Source organism: Hemiscyllium ocellatum, chromosome 16, assembly GCF_020745735.1.
Source record: "Hemiscyllium ocellatum isolate sHemOce1 chromosome 16, sHemOce1.pat.X.cur, whole genome shotgun sequence".
Taxonomy (NCBI): domain Eukaryota; kingdom Metazoa; phylum Chordata; class Chondrichthyes; order Orectolobiformes; family Hemiscylliidae; genus Hemiscyllium; species Hemiscyllium ocellatum.
Window position 1 is genome coordinate 32270828 of NC_083416.1, and position 18071 is coordinate 32288898.

At 41.9% G+C, this 18071-nt stretch overlaps 1 non-coding gene across 1 annotated transcript; it reads right to left on the reverse strand.

The window, feature by feature from the left end:
- Positions 1–17676: 17676 nt before the first annotated feature.
- LOC132823572 (U6 spliceosomal RNA) lies at positions 17677–17779 on the reverse strand. The gene has a single exon (XR_009645567.1). It is a non-coding gene; the product is annotated as a U6 spliceosomal RNA (small nuclear RNA).
- Positions 17780–18071: the final 292 nt, after the last annotated feature.

Genomic DNA, 18071 nt, shown 5'->3' on the forward strand with positions numbered 1-18071 from the left:
TCGGGCCAAATACAACACAAAAGACAATATTACATTTTGTGCAGTGCAGATATTTCCTCCCCATGATCTTTAAGCTTTTTTTTTGCCAAAGGCCATTAATACAGCTTGAATGAAAGCATCTGGTGATGTCTCATTTTATCTTCTGGTGTAATAAAGCAGACTGTAGAATTCATGGTCTGTTTATCAGTAAAACAGTAAAAAATTCTCACAGGAAACAGACTGCTTTTCCTGTCTCTTGTAGGACTTCACAGCTGAGACATATTTACTACCTCTCCCACATTCTACATTCTTCCTGCCACGTGGGTTCATTAACTTAACATTTAAAAGAAATTAACTTTATCCACCAAAAGTCTTAAAATTTTCTTTCTGCATAGTGCTGAAACATACTTATTCAAATATCATAGTTTGGCACCAAACAAAGATAGAAACAAGAGTGTACCATTTCTGCTTTCCCTTGGCACGAGGCTGGAAGCCTTGTAACAATTTGATTGTCTATTCAATCTGTACCAGCTATAGAAAAGGACTGGTCTCCAATGATGTGGTGTGTCAAATAGGGATCGAGAGTGTGGTGCTGGAAAAGCACAGCAGGTCAGGCAGCATCCGAGGAGTAGGAGAGTCGTTGTTTTGGGCAAACGCCCTTCATCAGGAATGAGGCTGACAGCCAAGGGGGTGGTGAGATAAATGGGACGGGGGTGTGGGGGGAAGATAGCTGAGAGTGCGATAGGTAGGTGGAGATGGGGGATAGGTAAGAGGGGAGGGTGGAGCAGATAGGTGGGAAGGACAGATTGAAGATAGCATACTTGCAGAATGCTTCAGACAACATTTCCGGGACTCTCACCAACCAACCCCACCGTCCTGTGGCTGAACACTTCAACTCCCTCTCCCACTCCACCAAGGACATGCAGGTCCTGGGTCTCCTCCATCGCTACTCACTAACCATCCGACACCTGGAGGACGAACACCTCATCTTCCACCTCCATACCCTCTGATCCCATGGCATCAACTGGATTTCACCAGTTTCCTCATTTCCCCTCCCCCCACGTTAACCTAGAACCAACCTCCCAACTTGGCATCACCCTCATGACCTGTCCTTCGTGTTCATCTTCCTTCTCACCTATCCACTCCACCCTCCCCTCTGACCGATCACCATTACCCACACCTCCATCTACCTATCGCACTCTTAGCTACCTTCCCCCAAGCCCTACCCCTGCGGGATACCAATGTGGCTCATTATTAAGCCACTTAAAGCATGAGCTTACTGCAAATTTTGTGTTGGCTCAAGGATTTAATGTGTCTTGTACAAGTCTAGGGCAGCTCTGTGAGCACTTAATCAAATGTTGGCATGTTTGTCAGCAGCCTTATGGAACTTGATGGAGGAACCTCATATTGGGAAGTTTCAAAAGTTTTCTGAGGAAAATTTACCTGGGCTAGGTTAAGTAAAAACTATGCCAGCTGGTACACCGTTTATACAACCTGTTGGACTTCTATAATATTCCTAGATGACAGAAATTTCCTGATGCCTGCTTTCTGTGGATGTGGCATCTATTTTCTGTTCCTAGCTGTCCTTGGGAAGGTGGTAGTGAGCTGCTTTCGTGAACAACTTCAGACCACTTGCTGTGGGTTGACCCACAGTGCCATTAGGGACGGAATTTCAGGATTTTGACCCAACGACAGAGAAGGAACGACGATATATTTCCAAGTCAGAATGATGAGTGGCTTGGAGAGGAACTTGAAGGTGATGGTATTCCCATAGATCTATCTTTATCCTTCAAGATGGAAGTGGTTGTGGGTTTTGAAGGTGCTGTCTAAAGATCTTTATTGTTCTGCAGTGCATCTTGTAGATAGTACACATTGCTGCTACTGAATGTCAATCGTGGAGGTAGTGGATGTAATGCCAATCAAGCGGCTGCTTTGTCCTGGATAGTGTCAAGCTTCTTGAGTGTTGTTGGGCCTGCACTCATCCAGGCAAGTGGGGAATATTCCATCACACTCCTGACTTGTGCCTTGTAGATGGTGGACAGGTTTTGGGGAGTCAGGAGATGAGTTACTTACCACAGTATTCCTAGCCTTTGACCTGCTCTTGTAGCCACTGCATTTATGTGGTGAGCCCAGTTGAGTTTTGGATCAATGATTATCCCCAAGCTGGTAATACCATTGAATGTCAAGGGGTGGTGGTTAGATGTTCTCTTGTTGGGGATGGTAATAGCCTGGCATTTGTATGGTGCAAATGTCATTCGCAACTCATCAGCCAAGCCTGGATATTGTGCAGATATTGTTACATTTGAACAAGGACTGCTTCAGTATCTGAGGAGTCGAGAATGATGCTGAACATTGTGCAATCATTGGTGAACATCCCCACTTCTGACCTTATGATGGAGGGACAGTCATTGATGAGGCAGCTGAAGATGGATTTGGCCTAGGACACTACTCTGACAAACTCCTATGGAAATGTCCTGAGATGACTGACCTCCACCAACCACAACCACCTTCCCATGTGCGAAGTATGATCCCAGAGATTTTGCCCCTGGATTTCCATTAACTGCAATTTTGCTAGGGGTCCTAGATGCTACATTTGATCAAATGCAAGTCTTGATATCAAGAGCTGTCACTCTAACCTCATCTCTGGAATTTAGCTCTTTGTCCATTTTTGAATGAAAGCTGTAACAAGCTGAGGAGCTGATGGCCCTGGTAGAACCAAACTGGGTATCACTGAGCAGGTTATTGCTGAGTAGGTGCTGCTAGATAGCGCCGTTGATGACACCTTCCATCACTTTACTGATGATCGACAATAGACTGATGGGGCGGTAAGTGGCTGGGCTGGATTTGTCCTGCTTTTTATGTAGACATGCTCAGGCAATTTTGCACATCAGGGGGTAGATGCCAGTGTTGTAACTGTATTGGAACAGTTTGGCGAGGGAGTGGTAAGTTCTGGGGCACAAGTGTTCATTACTATTGCTGGAATATTGTCAGGGTCAGTAACATTTGCAGCATTCAGTGCCTCCAACCATTTTTTTTTAAATCAAGTGGAGTAATCAAATTGACTGAAGACTGGTATCTGTAATGCTGAGAACCACGGATGGAGACTGAGATGGCACTTCTAGCTAAAGATCGCTGCAAAAGTTTCAGCTTTGTCTTTTGCACTGATATGCTGGGTCCTTCTATCATTGAGGATGGGGATATTTGTACAGTCTCCTCCTCCAGTGAGTTGTTTCATCATCCACTACCATTCACAATTGAATGTAGCAGGACTGCAGAGCTTAGGTCTGATCCATTAGTTGTGGGATTGCTTAGCTCTGTCTATCACTTTCTGCTTATGTTGTGTGGTGTGCAAGTAGTCCTGTTTGTGGCTTCACCAAGTTGACATCTCATCTTCAGGTAAGACTGTTACTGTTCCTGGCATGCCCTCCTGCACTCTCCATTGAACCACTGTTGATCCCGTGGCATGGGGAATAATGGTTGAGTGGGGGATATGCCAGGCCATTAGGTTACAGATTGTGCTGGAGTACAATTCTGCTGCTGTTGATGGTCCACAGTGCCTCATGGATGCCCAGTCTTGAGTTGCTAGATCTGTTCAAAGTCTGTCACACTTAGCATGGTCATAGTGCCACACAACATGATGGAAGTTATTATCAATGTGAAGGTGGGACTTCATCTCCACAAGGACTGTTAGGTGGTTGCTCTTACCAATACTGTCATGTACAGATGCAGATTGGTAAGGAGGAGACCAAGTATGTTTCTTCCCCTTGTTGATTCCCTCACCATCTGTGCAGACCCAGCCCAGCAACTATGTCTTGGAGTGGAAGTTGAAGGTGGCATGTGTCCCCATATATCTGCTGTCCTTGTCTTTCCACTTGGAAGTGGTTGTGTTTAAAAGGTGCACCTGAGAATCTTTGGTGAATTCCTGCAGTGTATCTTATAGATAATACACACTGCTGCTACTGAGTGTGGATGGTGGAGGGAGTGGATGCTTGTGAATGTAGTGCCAGTCAAGTGGGCTGCTTTGTTCTGGATAGTGTCAAGCTTCTTGAAAGTTGTTGTTCCAGACAAGTGGGGAATATTCCATCACACTCCTGAGTTTGCCTTGTAGATGGTAGACAGGCTTTGTGGAGTTAGGAGGTGAGTTAGTCGCTGAAATATTCCTAGCCTCTGACCTGCTCTTGTAGCTATTACGTTTATATGGTGTGTCCAGTTGAGTTTCTGGTCAATGATAACCACAAGGATGTTGATAGTGGGGATTCACCACTGAATGTTGGTTGGTGGTTAGATTGTTGGTGATGCTCATAGCATGATATTTGTGTGGTGCAAATGTTACTTGTCACTTTTCAGCCCAAGCTTGGATATTGTCCATATCTTTTTGCATTTAAACATGGACTGCTTCAATATCTGAGGAGTTACAAATGGTGCAAAACATTTGTGCAATCTTAGGCGAACATCCCTACTTCTGACCTTATGATGGAAGGAAGTTCACTAATGATGTTTGGGCCTAAGACACTACCCTGAGGCACTCCTGCAGAGATGTTCTGGAGCTGAGAAGACTGACGTCTAACAACCATGACCATATTCCTGTGAGCCAGGTATGACCCCAACCACCAGACAGTTTGCCCCTGATACCCATTGATTCCAGTTTTGCTGGGGTTCTGTGATGCCAAACTCAGTGAAATGTGGTATTAACATGAAGGGCTGTCACTCTCACCTTACATCTGGAATTCAGCTCTTTCATCCATGTTTGAACCATGTTCAGGAGTTGATTGTCCCTGGCGGAACCTAAACGGAGCATCACTGATCAGGTTATTGCTGAGCAGGTGTTGCTTGATAGCACTGTTGGTGGCACCTTCCATCACTTTACTGACGATTGTGAGCAGACTAATGGGGTGGTAATTGGTCAGGTTGGAGTTGTCCTGTTGTTTGGATTTGCTACAAAAATAAAAGTACAACTTACGTTCAGGAGAAGGGTCACTGGAGTCAAAATATTAACTCTGCTTTCTCTCCATAGATGTTCCAGACCTGAGTTTCTCCAGCAGTTTCTGTTTTTGTACCACAGTTTTGCTGTTTTTGATATTTAGTAGCCTCAGAATATTAATCAGAGCTTGCATAACATGAATGCAGACTAGTCTTAACAAGTATAGGAGTTGGGTTTGTATCGGGTTCAGCAGTCTTGTTTCAATATTGAAATGGAGCCAACATTTATTTTAAACAGTCATCAGGTTCATTTAACAAAAAAGGTTTCCTTTATTAATTTGGTGGAGGTCCAAATCCCCTTGTAGATTGGGTGTGAGCTTCTGCACTGCTGAATCTGTCATTGTGAGGGTTGAACTTAGGCTCCACCAAATCTAAACATTGTAGTCAAGATCCCAAACCTTGAGATGGGGGGGGGGGTGGGGGGGGGGCGGTGCTGATATGATAAAGACAGCAGGCTTTAGGAAACAGACCATAAAATAAACCTCTACAGTCAATACAGGAGAAATTATTCTCAGTATCTTTCTTACAAATGAAGTTAGAAGGTGCATTGCAACAACTTGCTGAGTCTTCTTCAATCAAGATTCTCCACCCACAACCTCTCTTAGCTGAAAGAATAATGGCAGCAGGTAGATGAGAATTCGAACACTTCCAAGTGCCCCTCTACGTCACGTACCATCCTGATGGACTGGACATTGACAACAGTAGTTCAAGAGGTTGACTTCACACCACCATCTTCTCGAGATTATGGATGGGCGATAAATGCCAATCTTGCCAATGATGCCCACGTTTCATGAACAAATTTTTAAAAAGCTTTTTAATGAATAGATTTCTTGGAATCTAATACCAGATATATGTAATTCTATACAATTAGTCATTTGAATGCAAGATTCAAACAACTATGTAATTATACTTTGCACAGGCATGGCTGAAGTTTAAGGAAGCACCAAATGTCCTAATTGAATACAAGATCCCTACAGTGTGGAAAGAGGCTATTTGGATCATCTGGTCTGCACCAACCTCTAATCCAACCCAGTTTCCCCACCATCTTCATGAAGTCCACATTTTACCACGGCTAATTTACCTAGCCTGCACATCCCTGGACTAAACAAGGCAATTTAGTATCGCCAATTCACCTAACCTTTTGACTGTGTGAGAAAATCAGAGCAATAACTGGAAATCCATACAGACATGGGGAGAATGTCTGTGTGGAGACTGCTCAATCATTCAAGGTTGGGATTGAACCAGGGTCCCTGACGCTGTGAGACAGTGGTGCTCACCACTGAACCACCATGTTGTGCTAACATTTTGAATATTATGGATGAGCTTTTATATTTTATTCCATAACAATAATGAAGAAGTACATGCCATTATAGTGTACAGACAAGCAGCACATGGAACATTAAGGAATACAATACACAAAGGAATACAATACCCATACAATACACAAAGTTTTATGTGGGATAGTTTCAGAATACTCATCAAAATTACAGTTATATATTATCTCTAATTACCATTTAAATACAAGTTTATCTGGTGTTAAAAATAATTCAAACTAAATTACAGACTTAGGGTGTTGTATTCAATGGAATTGAACATTCCTAATAGTCGTTTTCTGCCCTTTCCCCATAACTATTGATTCCCTGACTGATCAAGAAACTGCCTAGCTCAGCCTTAAACAATTATAAGGACTCTGTCCGACAGCTATCTATGGCAAGGAGTTCCAGAGACTCATAACCCTCTGAGAGAAGAAATTCCACCTCATCTCAGTCTTAACTGGTGCTCCTTTATTCTGAGAGTATGCCATTTCACCTAGACTCTGATGGGGGGAAACATCCTCACAGCACTTACCCTGTCAAGCCCCTTAGGATTATTGTATGATTCAATCAGATCACCTCCCATTCTTCTAAATTTCAATGAGTAGAGTCCCAATCTGTTTAATATTTGCTCATAAGATAAGCCCTCCATACTGGGGATCATCCCAATGAACCTTCCCTGAGCTGCTTCCAATGAAATAATAGCTTACCTTAGAAAAGGGGACCAAAACTGCTTATAGTAATCCAGATGTGGTCTCACCAGCATCTTGTACAGCTATGGGAAATGTTGGAAAATCAGCTTTAAGTAAAAATAAATTTTAGAATTTACTGTCTAGAGCTAATGTTTTCCAGAAAACAGCTCCATGAATCAATTGATTAATTTGTCAGTAAGTGCCATGACAAAGGCAATAACATGCAATTTTTCAGAGGCTGGGCTTTCTGAGCAGAAAATGTTCTGAGCAGTTTGGACTGGACTCAAAACATGAGCTGCTTCTCTCTCCACAGATGCTTTCAGACCTGCTGAGTTTTTTTTCCCACATTTGCTATATGTGTTAGGCAAATAATGGAGCTGGTTATAGCTGCAATGTCTATTGAAGCTGTCCAAAAAATATGTCTTAGAGAAAAACAGAATAGTGATTTCGATACACTGCTTAAAGATAGCAGAAAATATGAAGCAATTGGAGCCAGAGAACAACATCTGCAAGAATGAAGTGCATTTACCAGTGGTGGTTCGGTAGCCAGAATGCTGAAAACAAGAAAGCTGTGTGTGATGTGTAGTCTGTTATTTCCATTGTGGATCTGTCCTTCTTACCAAGGTCTTTGCAAGTCAGTGGCACACATGGACACACAGCTTGTCTTAGCAAAAAGTCTCACTTCAAAGATCCAACCAGAGGTTACAAAACAAAAGCACAAGTTGTATGCTGGCAGCAACTGCAGAATTGTACCAGAGAACAACAGAAATACAAGCACATACATGAGGTTAACAGAAAGGCTGATCAGGGCACAGATTCAGAGTAAAAGAAGCTTCAATTTAAATGTAAACAAATCTTCCACATTATGAATGTGACTCATTGTATGGATGAAGTCCAACAGTTAGAAACTTTGCCACTATGAACGTCATATGCCTGAGGAAATTTGGCACATATTCAAGACCAAAGTTAACTTGGGAACTTATGAACACATCCTACTCGTCAGAATCCTGAAAGATAGGAACCTGGATCACTGAGTCAACAGCATAGTTACTTGTAAATAATGCAACATTTATTCTGTGCATTGACACATCGACAAAAAAATGTACCTATGGAAATTTTACATGGAAATTACAAGATTTTCACTTACATGTGGACCAACAATAGCAGAATAGCCAGCTTGCATACATCTAAATAACATGACCATTCACAAGATCACCAAGATAGCAAGTGCAGAAGATATCAAGAAGTCTTGCATTGAGTCAGTTATGGTCTTAGAACAATTATACCTCGATAGATTCGATGCAAGGGCAAGCTTCAAAGATGAATTGTACCTCGGAGAAGATGCAATTCCATCAACTGACCCTTTCTGAAAGAGTACAGTTATATAGAAGAGAAGCCTAAGAAAGCTTTAGATGAAATGGAATGTCATGGCATAATCCATCATATACATTCGCACACAGACTGGTGCCAAACTATTACATGTATGCTGAAGAACGACGGTACAATCAAAGTATATTTGGATCCAAGACATCTAACCCTTTCTTTAAAGAGATACGAAATTCCACACAAAACTTCAAAATTGGAGGAACTAATCTCAAATTCACAGGAGCTATATTCTTCCTCAAGCTGGATGCTAAACACCGATACTGGTCAGTTCTCTTTGCAAAAGAATCTCAAGAAATCACAACTTCTAGAACATAATTTGGAAGATATTACTCCCTGAGACTTGCAGTCTATCTGTCAATCAGGATCTGTTCCAGCATCATATGGAGAGAATTACAGAAAATACTTCTGGATATGTGTGCATTGCTGATGATATTGAGCAGATGGACAAAATTTTTAAAAAATCACAACCCAGATCTACGCTCACTAAAGTGTTCTGAAAATTGTGATGCCAGTTCTCATTAAAAAAAAAGACACTGTGCAAAGTGAAAATAAACCTTATGAAACAGTGAACCGCGCAATGTCCAATACAGGCCAACAATTTATTTCAGATCTATAATTCTATCTGCTTTAAATTGGATTTACAAGCAGGATCCTATAACTGCCCCTCCCTTTTGTCCTCTAACACCATTGTTATAAACACAATGATGGTGCATTCCTTAGATAACTCTATTGAATATTCTGCAGAATGGAATTGTGCCAAAGGACACTAATACTTAAGGAAGAAAATGATCATTGTATTTGAGTTTTTTAATTGTATTGTTCACTGCCAGAAAACTTGCACTTAGAAAACAGATAAAGTCTTGAAAAATATTATGGTGTCTGATCTTCAAAGAGATAGATTTTGAAATACTAACTGATAAAGGACTCAAGAAGATGACTAATAACATCAAAACATATGTGTCCAGTGTTAAAATAACAGTTAGTAGCACTTGCAATGTCATCTGCAAGTCATTTAAAGGGTGGTGGTGATACATTGAGCATTTTATGGTCAGACTCGGTTCATAGAGAACAGCTGTTTGTTAAAACACACATGCAAGTTCACCACAAAAAAGACTGAAGGAAATTCAACAACATCCAATGGTTCAGGGGGAGTTATGTCACTCTTTAGGTACAGCGAAGAGGAAATAGGGCTGGAGCCCCTTTAGTCCATTTCAATGTTCCCACGGATTATTGCAGAATTCTTGAAGAAACCTGGCACAAATTCGGCTCAGCCACAGAGCTCATTGAGAGGCAGGAACTACACCCGGGTTCCTGGCGTTGTAAGGCAGCAGCGCTAACTAATGAGCCACTGTGCCACCCTTAATTCAAAACCTTTAACTTCAGTGAGGTCTATTTTGACATCTTGTAGGCTTTTCTCATGTGAAGTGACGAGTTCCTAATTATTGATTGTTAAACATCTCATTAACGTTCCAACTCGCAATGAGTAGCAATCTTAATCAAACTCGCTGTACAAACTGACAAACTGTGAGAAAAGTGCAAATGGCAGACCACAGCAGCTTCTTGGCGGGTTCAACTTGCCACTTGCTCCAAAAGACCTATATGTTGGACAGTGTACACTCAGGGATACACACCCAGCTTGTGGACTGGACTAGGCTGCACCTCCAGGGTTCTTTATTCACTGTCATTGTGTTTACTCAATCTGACCATAGTTGGATGCTCCCAACACTCCCACCTTGCATTACCTTGCCTTTTCATGCTTTACCCCAGCCTGAGATTCGAGGATCATACCACTACTAATCCTCGATACTACTTTGTGCCAAAAAGAAAACCAGGAAGCTTGCCATGTGTGTCAGCAGGCCTCAGTTCAGTCACCAAAACAGAAAATGCTGTACAGTCTCAGCAGGTCTGGCAGCATCTGTAAGGAGAGAATAGAGCTGACGTTTCAAGTCTAATTGACCCTTTGTCAAAACTAAAAAAAGGGGAAATAAGGAGGTATTTATACAAGGCTGAGAGAAGGAGAGTCATGGCTCCAGAAGCAAAGGTACCAAGAAAGAGGTGAAATTGATTGTATGGAGAGATTATAGGGAGAGGAGCTGTGAATGACCAAGACTGAAGCCAGTGCTATGTGACAAAATATGTGGGAGATGTCAAGGAGCTCAGCCTTCTGTAAGGGAATCCCAACACACTAAGTAATGACTTCCCCTGATACCATTGCAGTTCTTGCTCAAAACAGTCAGAGTCAGGATGCTCTGATTGTAAGGGTTGAGGTACCAAATGATGACAATACCCCACTTACCTTGACTTTTTCTGCTCTAGTGTGGTCTGTTTTTCTCTTGGAATGAAAGAAAGACAGATACTATAGAAGGTGAAAGTGATTGACATAGCAATTACTGTTAGTGCAGGTGGGGAGTTTTCCTGAGTGAGTGGGCAGCACAGAGGGCATGTAGAGTTAGGGTGTTACCCTTTAGAGTGGATGAGGGCAAGTGGAGTAAATGCTGCAGTAAGAGCATGAGCCTTGGTGGGAGGTGGGTGCAGTAGCAGAGATAAAGTAAGTGAGAGGTCATAGAGTCATAGAGATGTACAGCATGGAAACAGACCCTTCGGTCCAACCCATCCATGCCGACCAGATATCCCAATCCAGTCTAGTCCCATCTGCCAGAACCCGGCCCATATCTCTCCAAACCCTTCCTATTCAAATACCCATCCAAATGCCTCTTAAATGTTGCAATTGTACCAGCCTTCACCACATCCTCTGGCAGCTCATTCCATACACGTATCACCCTCGGCATAAAAAAATTGCCCCTTAGGTCTCTTTTATATCTTGCCCCTCTCACCCTAAACCTTTGTCCTCTTGTTCTGGACTCCCCGACCCTAGGGAAAAGACTTTGCCTATTTATCCTATCCATGCCCATCATAATTTTGCAAACCTCTACAAGGTCAGCACTCAGCCTCCGACACTCGACGGAAAACAGCCCCAGCCTGTTCAGCCTCTCCCTTTAGCTCAGATCCTCCAACCCTGGCAACATCCTTGTAAATCTTTTCTGAACCCTTTCAAGTTTCACATCTTTCCAATAGGAAGGAGACCAGAATTGCATGCAATATTCCAACAGTGGCCTAACCAATGTCCTGTACAGCCGCATCATGACCTCCCAACTCCTGTACTCAATACTCTGACCAATAAAGGAAAGTATACCAAACACCCTCTTCACTATCCTATCTACCTGCGACTCCACTTTCAAGGAGCTATGAACCTGCACTACAAGATCTCTTTGTTCAGCAACATTCCCTAGGACATTACCATTAAGTGTATAAGTCCTGCTAAAATTTACTTTCCCAAAGTGCAGCACCTCGCATTTATCTGAATTAAACTCCATCTGTCACTTCTCAGCCCATTGGCACATCTGGTCCAGATCCTGTTGTAATCGAAGGTAACCCTCTTCGCTGTCCACTACACTTCCAATTTTGGTGTCATATGCAAACATACTAACTGTACCTCTTATGCTCGCATCCAAATCATTTATGTAAATGACAAAAAATAGAGGATCCAGCACCGATCCTTGTAGCACTCCACTGGTCACAGGCCTCCAGTCTGAAAAACAACCCTCCACCACCACCCTCTGTCTTCTACCTTTGAGCCAGTTCTGTATCCAAATGGCTAGTTCTCCCTGTATTCCATGAGATCTAACCTTGCTAATCAGTCTCCCATGGGGAAACCTGTCGAACGCCTTACTGAAGTCCATATAGATCACATCTACTGCTCTGCCCTCATCAATCTTCTTTGTTACTTCTTCAAAAAAACTCAATCAAAGTTATGAGACACGATTTCCCATGCACAAAGCCATGTTGACTATCCCGAATCAGTCCTTGCCTTTCCAAATACATGTACTTCCTGTCCCTCAGGATTCCCTCCAACAACTTGCCCACCACCGAGGTCAGGCTCACTGGTCTATAGTTCCCTGGCTTGTCTTTACCGCCCTTCTTAAACAGTGGCACCACGTTTGCCAACCTCCAGTCTTCCGGCACCTCACCTGTGACTTTCGATAATACAAATATCTCAGCAAGAGGCCCAGCAATCACTTCTTTAGCTTCCCAGAGAGTTCTCGGGTACACCTGGTCAGATCCGGGGGATTTATCGAGAAGATGGTGGCACTCACGCTGGTAGAATGGAGAAAGTCATTGATCTTCTTCCTATAGTATTAGGCATTTCTCCAGGCATTAATACTGTTTCAACATGGGTGGGAACCTCTGGTGTTGTGGCCTCCACTGCCATTCTGAATTGACAATACTTATTAGGGTGCACACTGGCTTTTTAAGTATAGCACAAGTGCCAGGGATGTTGGTCAACTCCAGGATCTCCAGTGAGTAGTGAGTTGTTCGGGAGCATGTGTGATAAGATGAGACAGAAATCAGATATGATGTTCACCTTTAGGGTGGCAATTACAATTAATGTTGCAAGTTCAGTCAGATACTGCAGGAAAATTCGCTCAGCCTCACAGTGAGTAGAATTCCATGAAATGTAACACAATGCACACTTAGCCAAAACTGTAAGATTTAGCCCATACTTCTGTTGCATGTCATAAGAATATAAAATATATTTGGCAGATGTTCTCAACTGGGGCTTCAAACAAGACCAGTTATAATATGAAAAAGTAAGAAGTTTTCTATCCAATTGTCATTTAGTTCATGTCATAATAGGAGCATTGGCAGCACTAGTGGATAAATTTACTTAAATACTTTACAAACAGCTGGTATGCTGAATGGAGCTTTAACTATATTTAAAAGACATTGTACAACCTTGTAGCTTCAAAAATCCTAAAGGGTCGAGTTTTCCTTAGTCATCAATTCATGTTTATAATCCTGCATGTACCACGTATAACATTGTTGTGTACACAGTGCAATTCATTTTCTTCCAAAGATAAAAGCAAAGGATACGCTGGATCGTTAAAGGTACAGAATAGGCAATTATTCCTCATTGTGAAGACAACTTAAATTCTATTCATCTTGGTGCATGCTCATTAAGTGAGAAGCAAAAAGCCTATGAATTAAGACAGGAAGCCCCTGAAACACAAAGACTAAGTGACCAATTCTGAATCATCTGCTGCTGCCTTTATTCCCATGAAATATAATCTTCTATATCAGAAAAGATCTAGCCATGGGGAAGGGATTTACCAGGTTTGACATTTCCCTATCTTAGCCCAGGTAGCCAGGATACAGGGGAAAGTAGAAATACTGCGCTCCTGATCTGTTTCTTGGCCTGGAATGTCAATAAAATCATAATATTCCTGTCAAAAAATAGGTATTGTGAAGACCAGATTTCTGAAGTAAAAACAGAAACAACATTGTCTGAGTGATGGGAAACAGACAGTAATGGTGAATGGATCCTTTTGGGCTGAAGGAAGGTTTGTAGTGGAACTCTTCTGGTATTGACATTGGGAGCCTTGCTTTTCCTGATATATATTAATGATATAGATCTTGGTGACTGGGGACAATTTTAAATGTTTGCACATGACACAGAACTTGGAAGCACTATAAACAGCAAGGAGGATAGTATGGAACTCAGGCTTTTGTCCGAAACGTCGATTTTCCTGCTGCTCGGATGCTGCCTGACCTGCTGTGCTTTTCCAGCACCATTCTGATCTAAACTCTGGTTTCCAGCATCTGCAGTCCTCACTTTGCCTTGGAGCCAGATGAAGCTCAATGTAGAGAAGTGTGAGGTAATGCACTCTGGTTGGAAGAACATTGAAAGACAATATAAGATAGGGAGAATAATTCTGACCTGGTGTATACATACAGAAACCATTGGAGGTGGCAGAAAAGGTGGACAAATCAGTCAATGAAGCTTACAGTGTTCTCTGCTTTATTGATAGGGGCAGTGAACACAAGAGTAAGGAGGTATTGTTGAATTTGTACAGGACACTCGTTAGTCCTCAGCTGGAGTACTGTGTACAGTTGGTGGTGCAACATTATAGGAAGGATGTGAAGGCATTTGAGAGAGTGCAGAAGTGATTGTAAGAATGGTTCCAGGAATGAAAAATGTTAGTTAAGGGGATATATCAAAGAGGTTGGGATTGTTCTCCTTGGAGAGAAGGTGACTGAGAGGAGATTTGATAGAGATTTCCTAAATTATGAGCAGGCTGATTAAAATAGATAGAGGTATCCTGCTCCCACTTATAAAAGAACAAAAAAGGAGAGGGCATAAATTTAAACAAAGCAAAGGTGATGTGAGAAAAAAACTTAATCCCACAGCGGGCAGTTAGGGTATGGAATACATTGCCTGGAACTGTGGTGGAGGCAGATTAAATTGGGGCATTCTAGAAGATTATTCAGACAGAAATGGGGTATGGAGAAACGTGGAAAGGGCAGGAAATTGACGCTAGGTAACAGAAGCAGGGCAGGCAAATGGGTGGAATAGCCTCCTTCTGCACTGTAATGATCTGTAGGAGTGAAACAGAATTAATGTTTCAGATCAATGACCTTTGGTCAGTATTGTTCTGATGACAGATCATGCACTTGAAGCAGCAACTCTAACTGATTAGAAATTGTCATTGGCTTGAGGCTGCTGAGGTACTCATCCCAGCACGTGGCCTTACCTGCACAGTTCCGCAGATACTGGCATAGTTTCCCATCTTTATTATTTAAACAAAAGAACTCTGTCCAAACCTTGGTGCTGTCATTAGATCAGTGGTTAAGATTCCTGCCACTTACATCAAAAGCATAAGTTTCGAAGGCTCATGGAAGACAATTGTCTCATGGACCCAGTATAGAAAAAGATTTCTGCCATGCCATAAGGTGTCTAAATAAGGTCAGATGAGGTATAAAGGACTTTTTTCAGACACTAAGTTCTAAATGTACAATGGTTTAAAACAAATTTGATAGCAAATTATTTTAAAGAATGATTGTTAATGTTGCTTCCTTCTTATCCAAGAGTGCACTTGTCAGAGATGTTACATGCTGTCAGCTATTAGCACTTGAAGAATGGCTGAATTTATGGTAACTAGAGCAAATAAGGCTTGAGGAAGGATATATGAACATCTGAAACTGAAGTTGTATCGACAGAAGGAATATTTAGTTAGGAAATACAATGAACTGCAGTAGTGTGAGAAAGGTAAACAGAGAAGATATTAAACATTTACTTAAAAACAATTGAGGCGACTGGTTGTACAGACTGTGGAATGAAATTGGTTTAAAAAGAAATTAATTGACCTGTTCAGACATGTTATAACATATCCCCTGGGCAGGTGTGACTTGAATCTAGACCTGCTTGGTGCAAAAATAAGAACACTACCAACGTATCACTAGACCCCCTGTGAAGTTAGGCTGTGCTAGCTGCACAAAAACAGGCTCACGGTGTTAAAACAGTCAATTTTTCATTGTGTTAGTTTTAATTTTCCATTAACTTTGAAAATAATGGCAAGAATTTTAGTTCCGATCGAAATGAAAGTGACAGTGATATTGTGGCTAAATCTTCAAAAACAGTTTAAGCTATTGTTCTGCAAGCTTCAGTTGAAAGATCAAATTTTGCTTCTTATTCATGACAAGCTGTTTCGTGATCATGGTGTAGATCTCTGAAGTGTGCTTTAAGATATCATGATTCTGAGACATTAAGCTGAGCTTGAGCTGCACAGGCTTGAAAAGACAAAATTATTTCCAAGAATGCATCATCACAGTAATTCCAAACTGAGTTATCAATTGCTCAAAGCTATCAGATCCAACATTCAATTATTTTCCTTAGATGAGGGAAATACTTTTGACACTGATTTTATGGCAACAAATAGTTGTTCTTTCACTCTTTTAATAGATTTGCTCAAGCAAGAAAATGTAATCTTCATTTACAGGATGTAGCCAATATTTATTGTCCACCTCAAATACCCAAGTGTCAAGCATGTTGCTGTGGATCTGGACTTACATATCAGGTAAGGATGATAGTTTCCTTACACAAGTGAACCAGACATGTCTGTCCCCCAGCAATCAGCAACAGTTTCATTGCCATTGCTAAACTCTTAGTTCCAGTGTTTTATTAAATTATCGAATTCAAATCTCAACATCTGCCGTGGCAGAATTTGAACCAACATCCCCAGAACATTACCTGGGTCTCTGAAATGATAAATCTAACAATAATATCACTAAGTCATTACCTCACCATAACATGCACTGAAATATCATTGTACATTATCTAAAATTCAGAATAACGATAGGTTCTCAAATATATGGCAATGTTTGGGATCAAAAGATGGTAAGTACTGAAAAGATTAGATTACTTACAGTGTGGAAACAGGCCCTTCAGCCCAACAAGTCCACACTGACCCGCCGAAATGCAACCCACCCAGACCGATTCACCCACATTTACTCCTTCACCTAACACTACGGGCAATTTAGCATGGCCAATTCACCTAACCTGCACATTTTTGGGCCGTAGGACGAAACCGGAGAACCTGGAGGAAACCCACGCAGACACGGCGAGAATGTGCAAACTCCTCACAGTCAGTCGTCTGAGGTGGGAATTGAACCCGGGTCTCTGGTGCTGTGAGGCAGCAGTGCTAACCACTGTGCCACCCATAAGGCTGTTCTTTTGATTTTTTTGATCCTGAATCAAAATCTCAGATATTTCAAAGTGTTTTACAAAATGATGGATTTGTTTGGTTCATTGTGTTGCCCCTTTCTGAAATACACTCATCAATGTTCGGTGTATAAATGCTATTTAACTGCTGACAGCCAGTAGCTGAAGGAGGAGAATGGAAATTGATCTCTACCTAGTTTTGGATTTAAATGTATTCACGAAAACTAAAATGTTACAAATGTTACAAATGTACAGCTCCTAGCTTAGATTCCCTACAGTATGGAAACAGGCCATTTGGCCCAACAAGGCCACACTGACCCTCCGAAGAGTAACCCACCCAGAGCATCATGTCAATAATGTTACTTTATAAACATTGTTAATTAACTTGCTTGGACATGGATAGCACGGTGGCTAACACAGTTGACTCACAGTGCCAGGGCCTTTGGGTGACCGTCTGTGTGGGTTTCCTCTGAATGCTCTGGTTTCCTCCCACAGTCCAAAGACTTGCAGGTTCGAATACTTGGCCATGCGAAATTGCCCATAATGTCCAGGGATGTATAATTAGTTGGATTAGCTAGGGGGAATGCAGCGTTACAGGGATAGGGTAGGAGGATGGGTCTGGGTAGGATGCTGTTTGGAGGATCGGTGTGGACTCGATGGGTTGAATGGCCTGCTTCCACACTGTAGGGATTCTAAGTTTCCATGAAATTCCAAGGTGGTACTTGAGCAGTAGTAGGAATATTACCATAGTGTTACTAGAAACATGCTGAAACAAAGGTGATCCTTCATGAATCAGTGTATCATCCTTGGATGGTGGCCATGCTAATTTTCCATGTACTCTTCCTTTTTCTATATATGTGCTACTAAAACAAGCGTTTTTCTATTTAACATTCGCAATTCCAGCAATAGGCAACTGTCTATGTGAAGTTTGCACATTCTCCCCATGTCTGCGTGGGTTTCCTCCCACAGTCCAAAGATGTGCAGGTCAGGTGAATTGGCCATGTTAAATTGCCCATAGTGTTATGTGCATTAGTCAGGGGTAAATATAGGATAGGGGAATGGCTCAGTCCTGCCTTAATTTGCATTTCCAAAATGCAACACCTCACAATTAATCTAAAATAAACTCCATCTCTCACTCCTTGGCTCATTCGCCCATCTGATCAA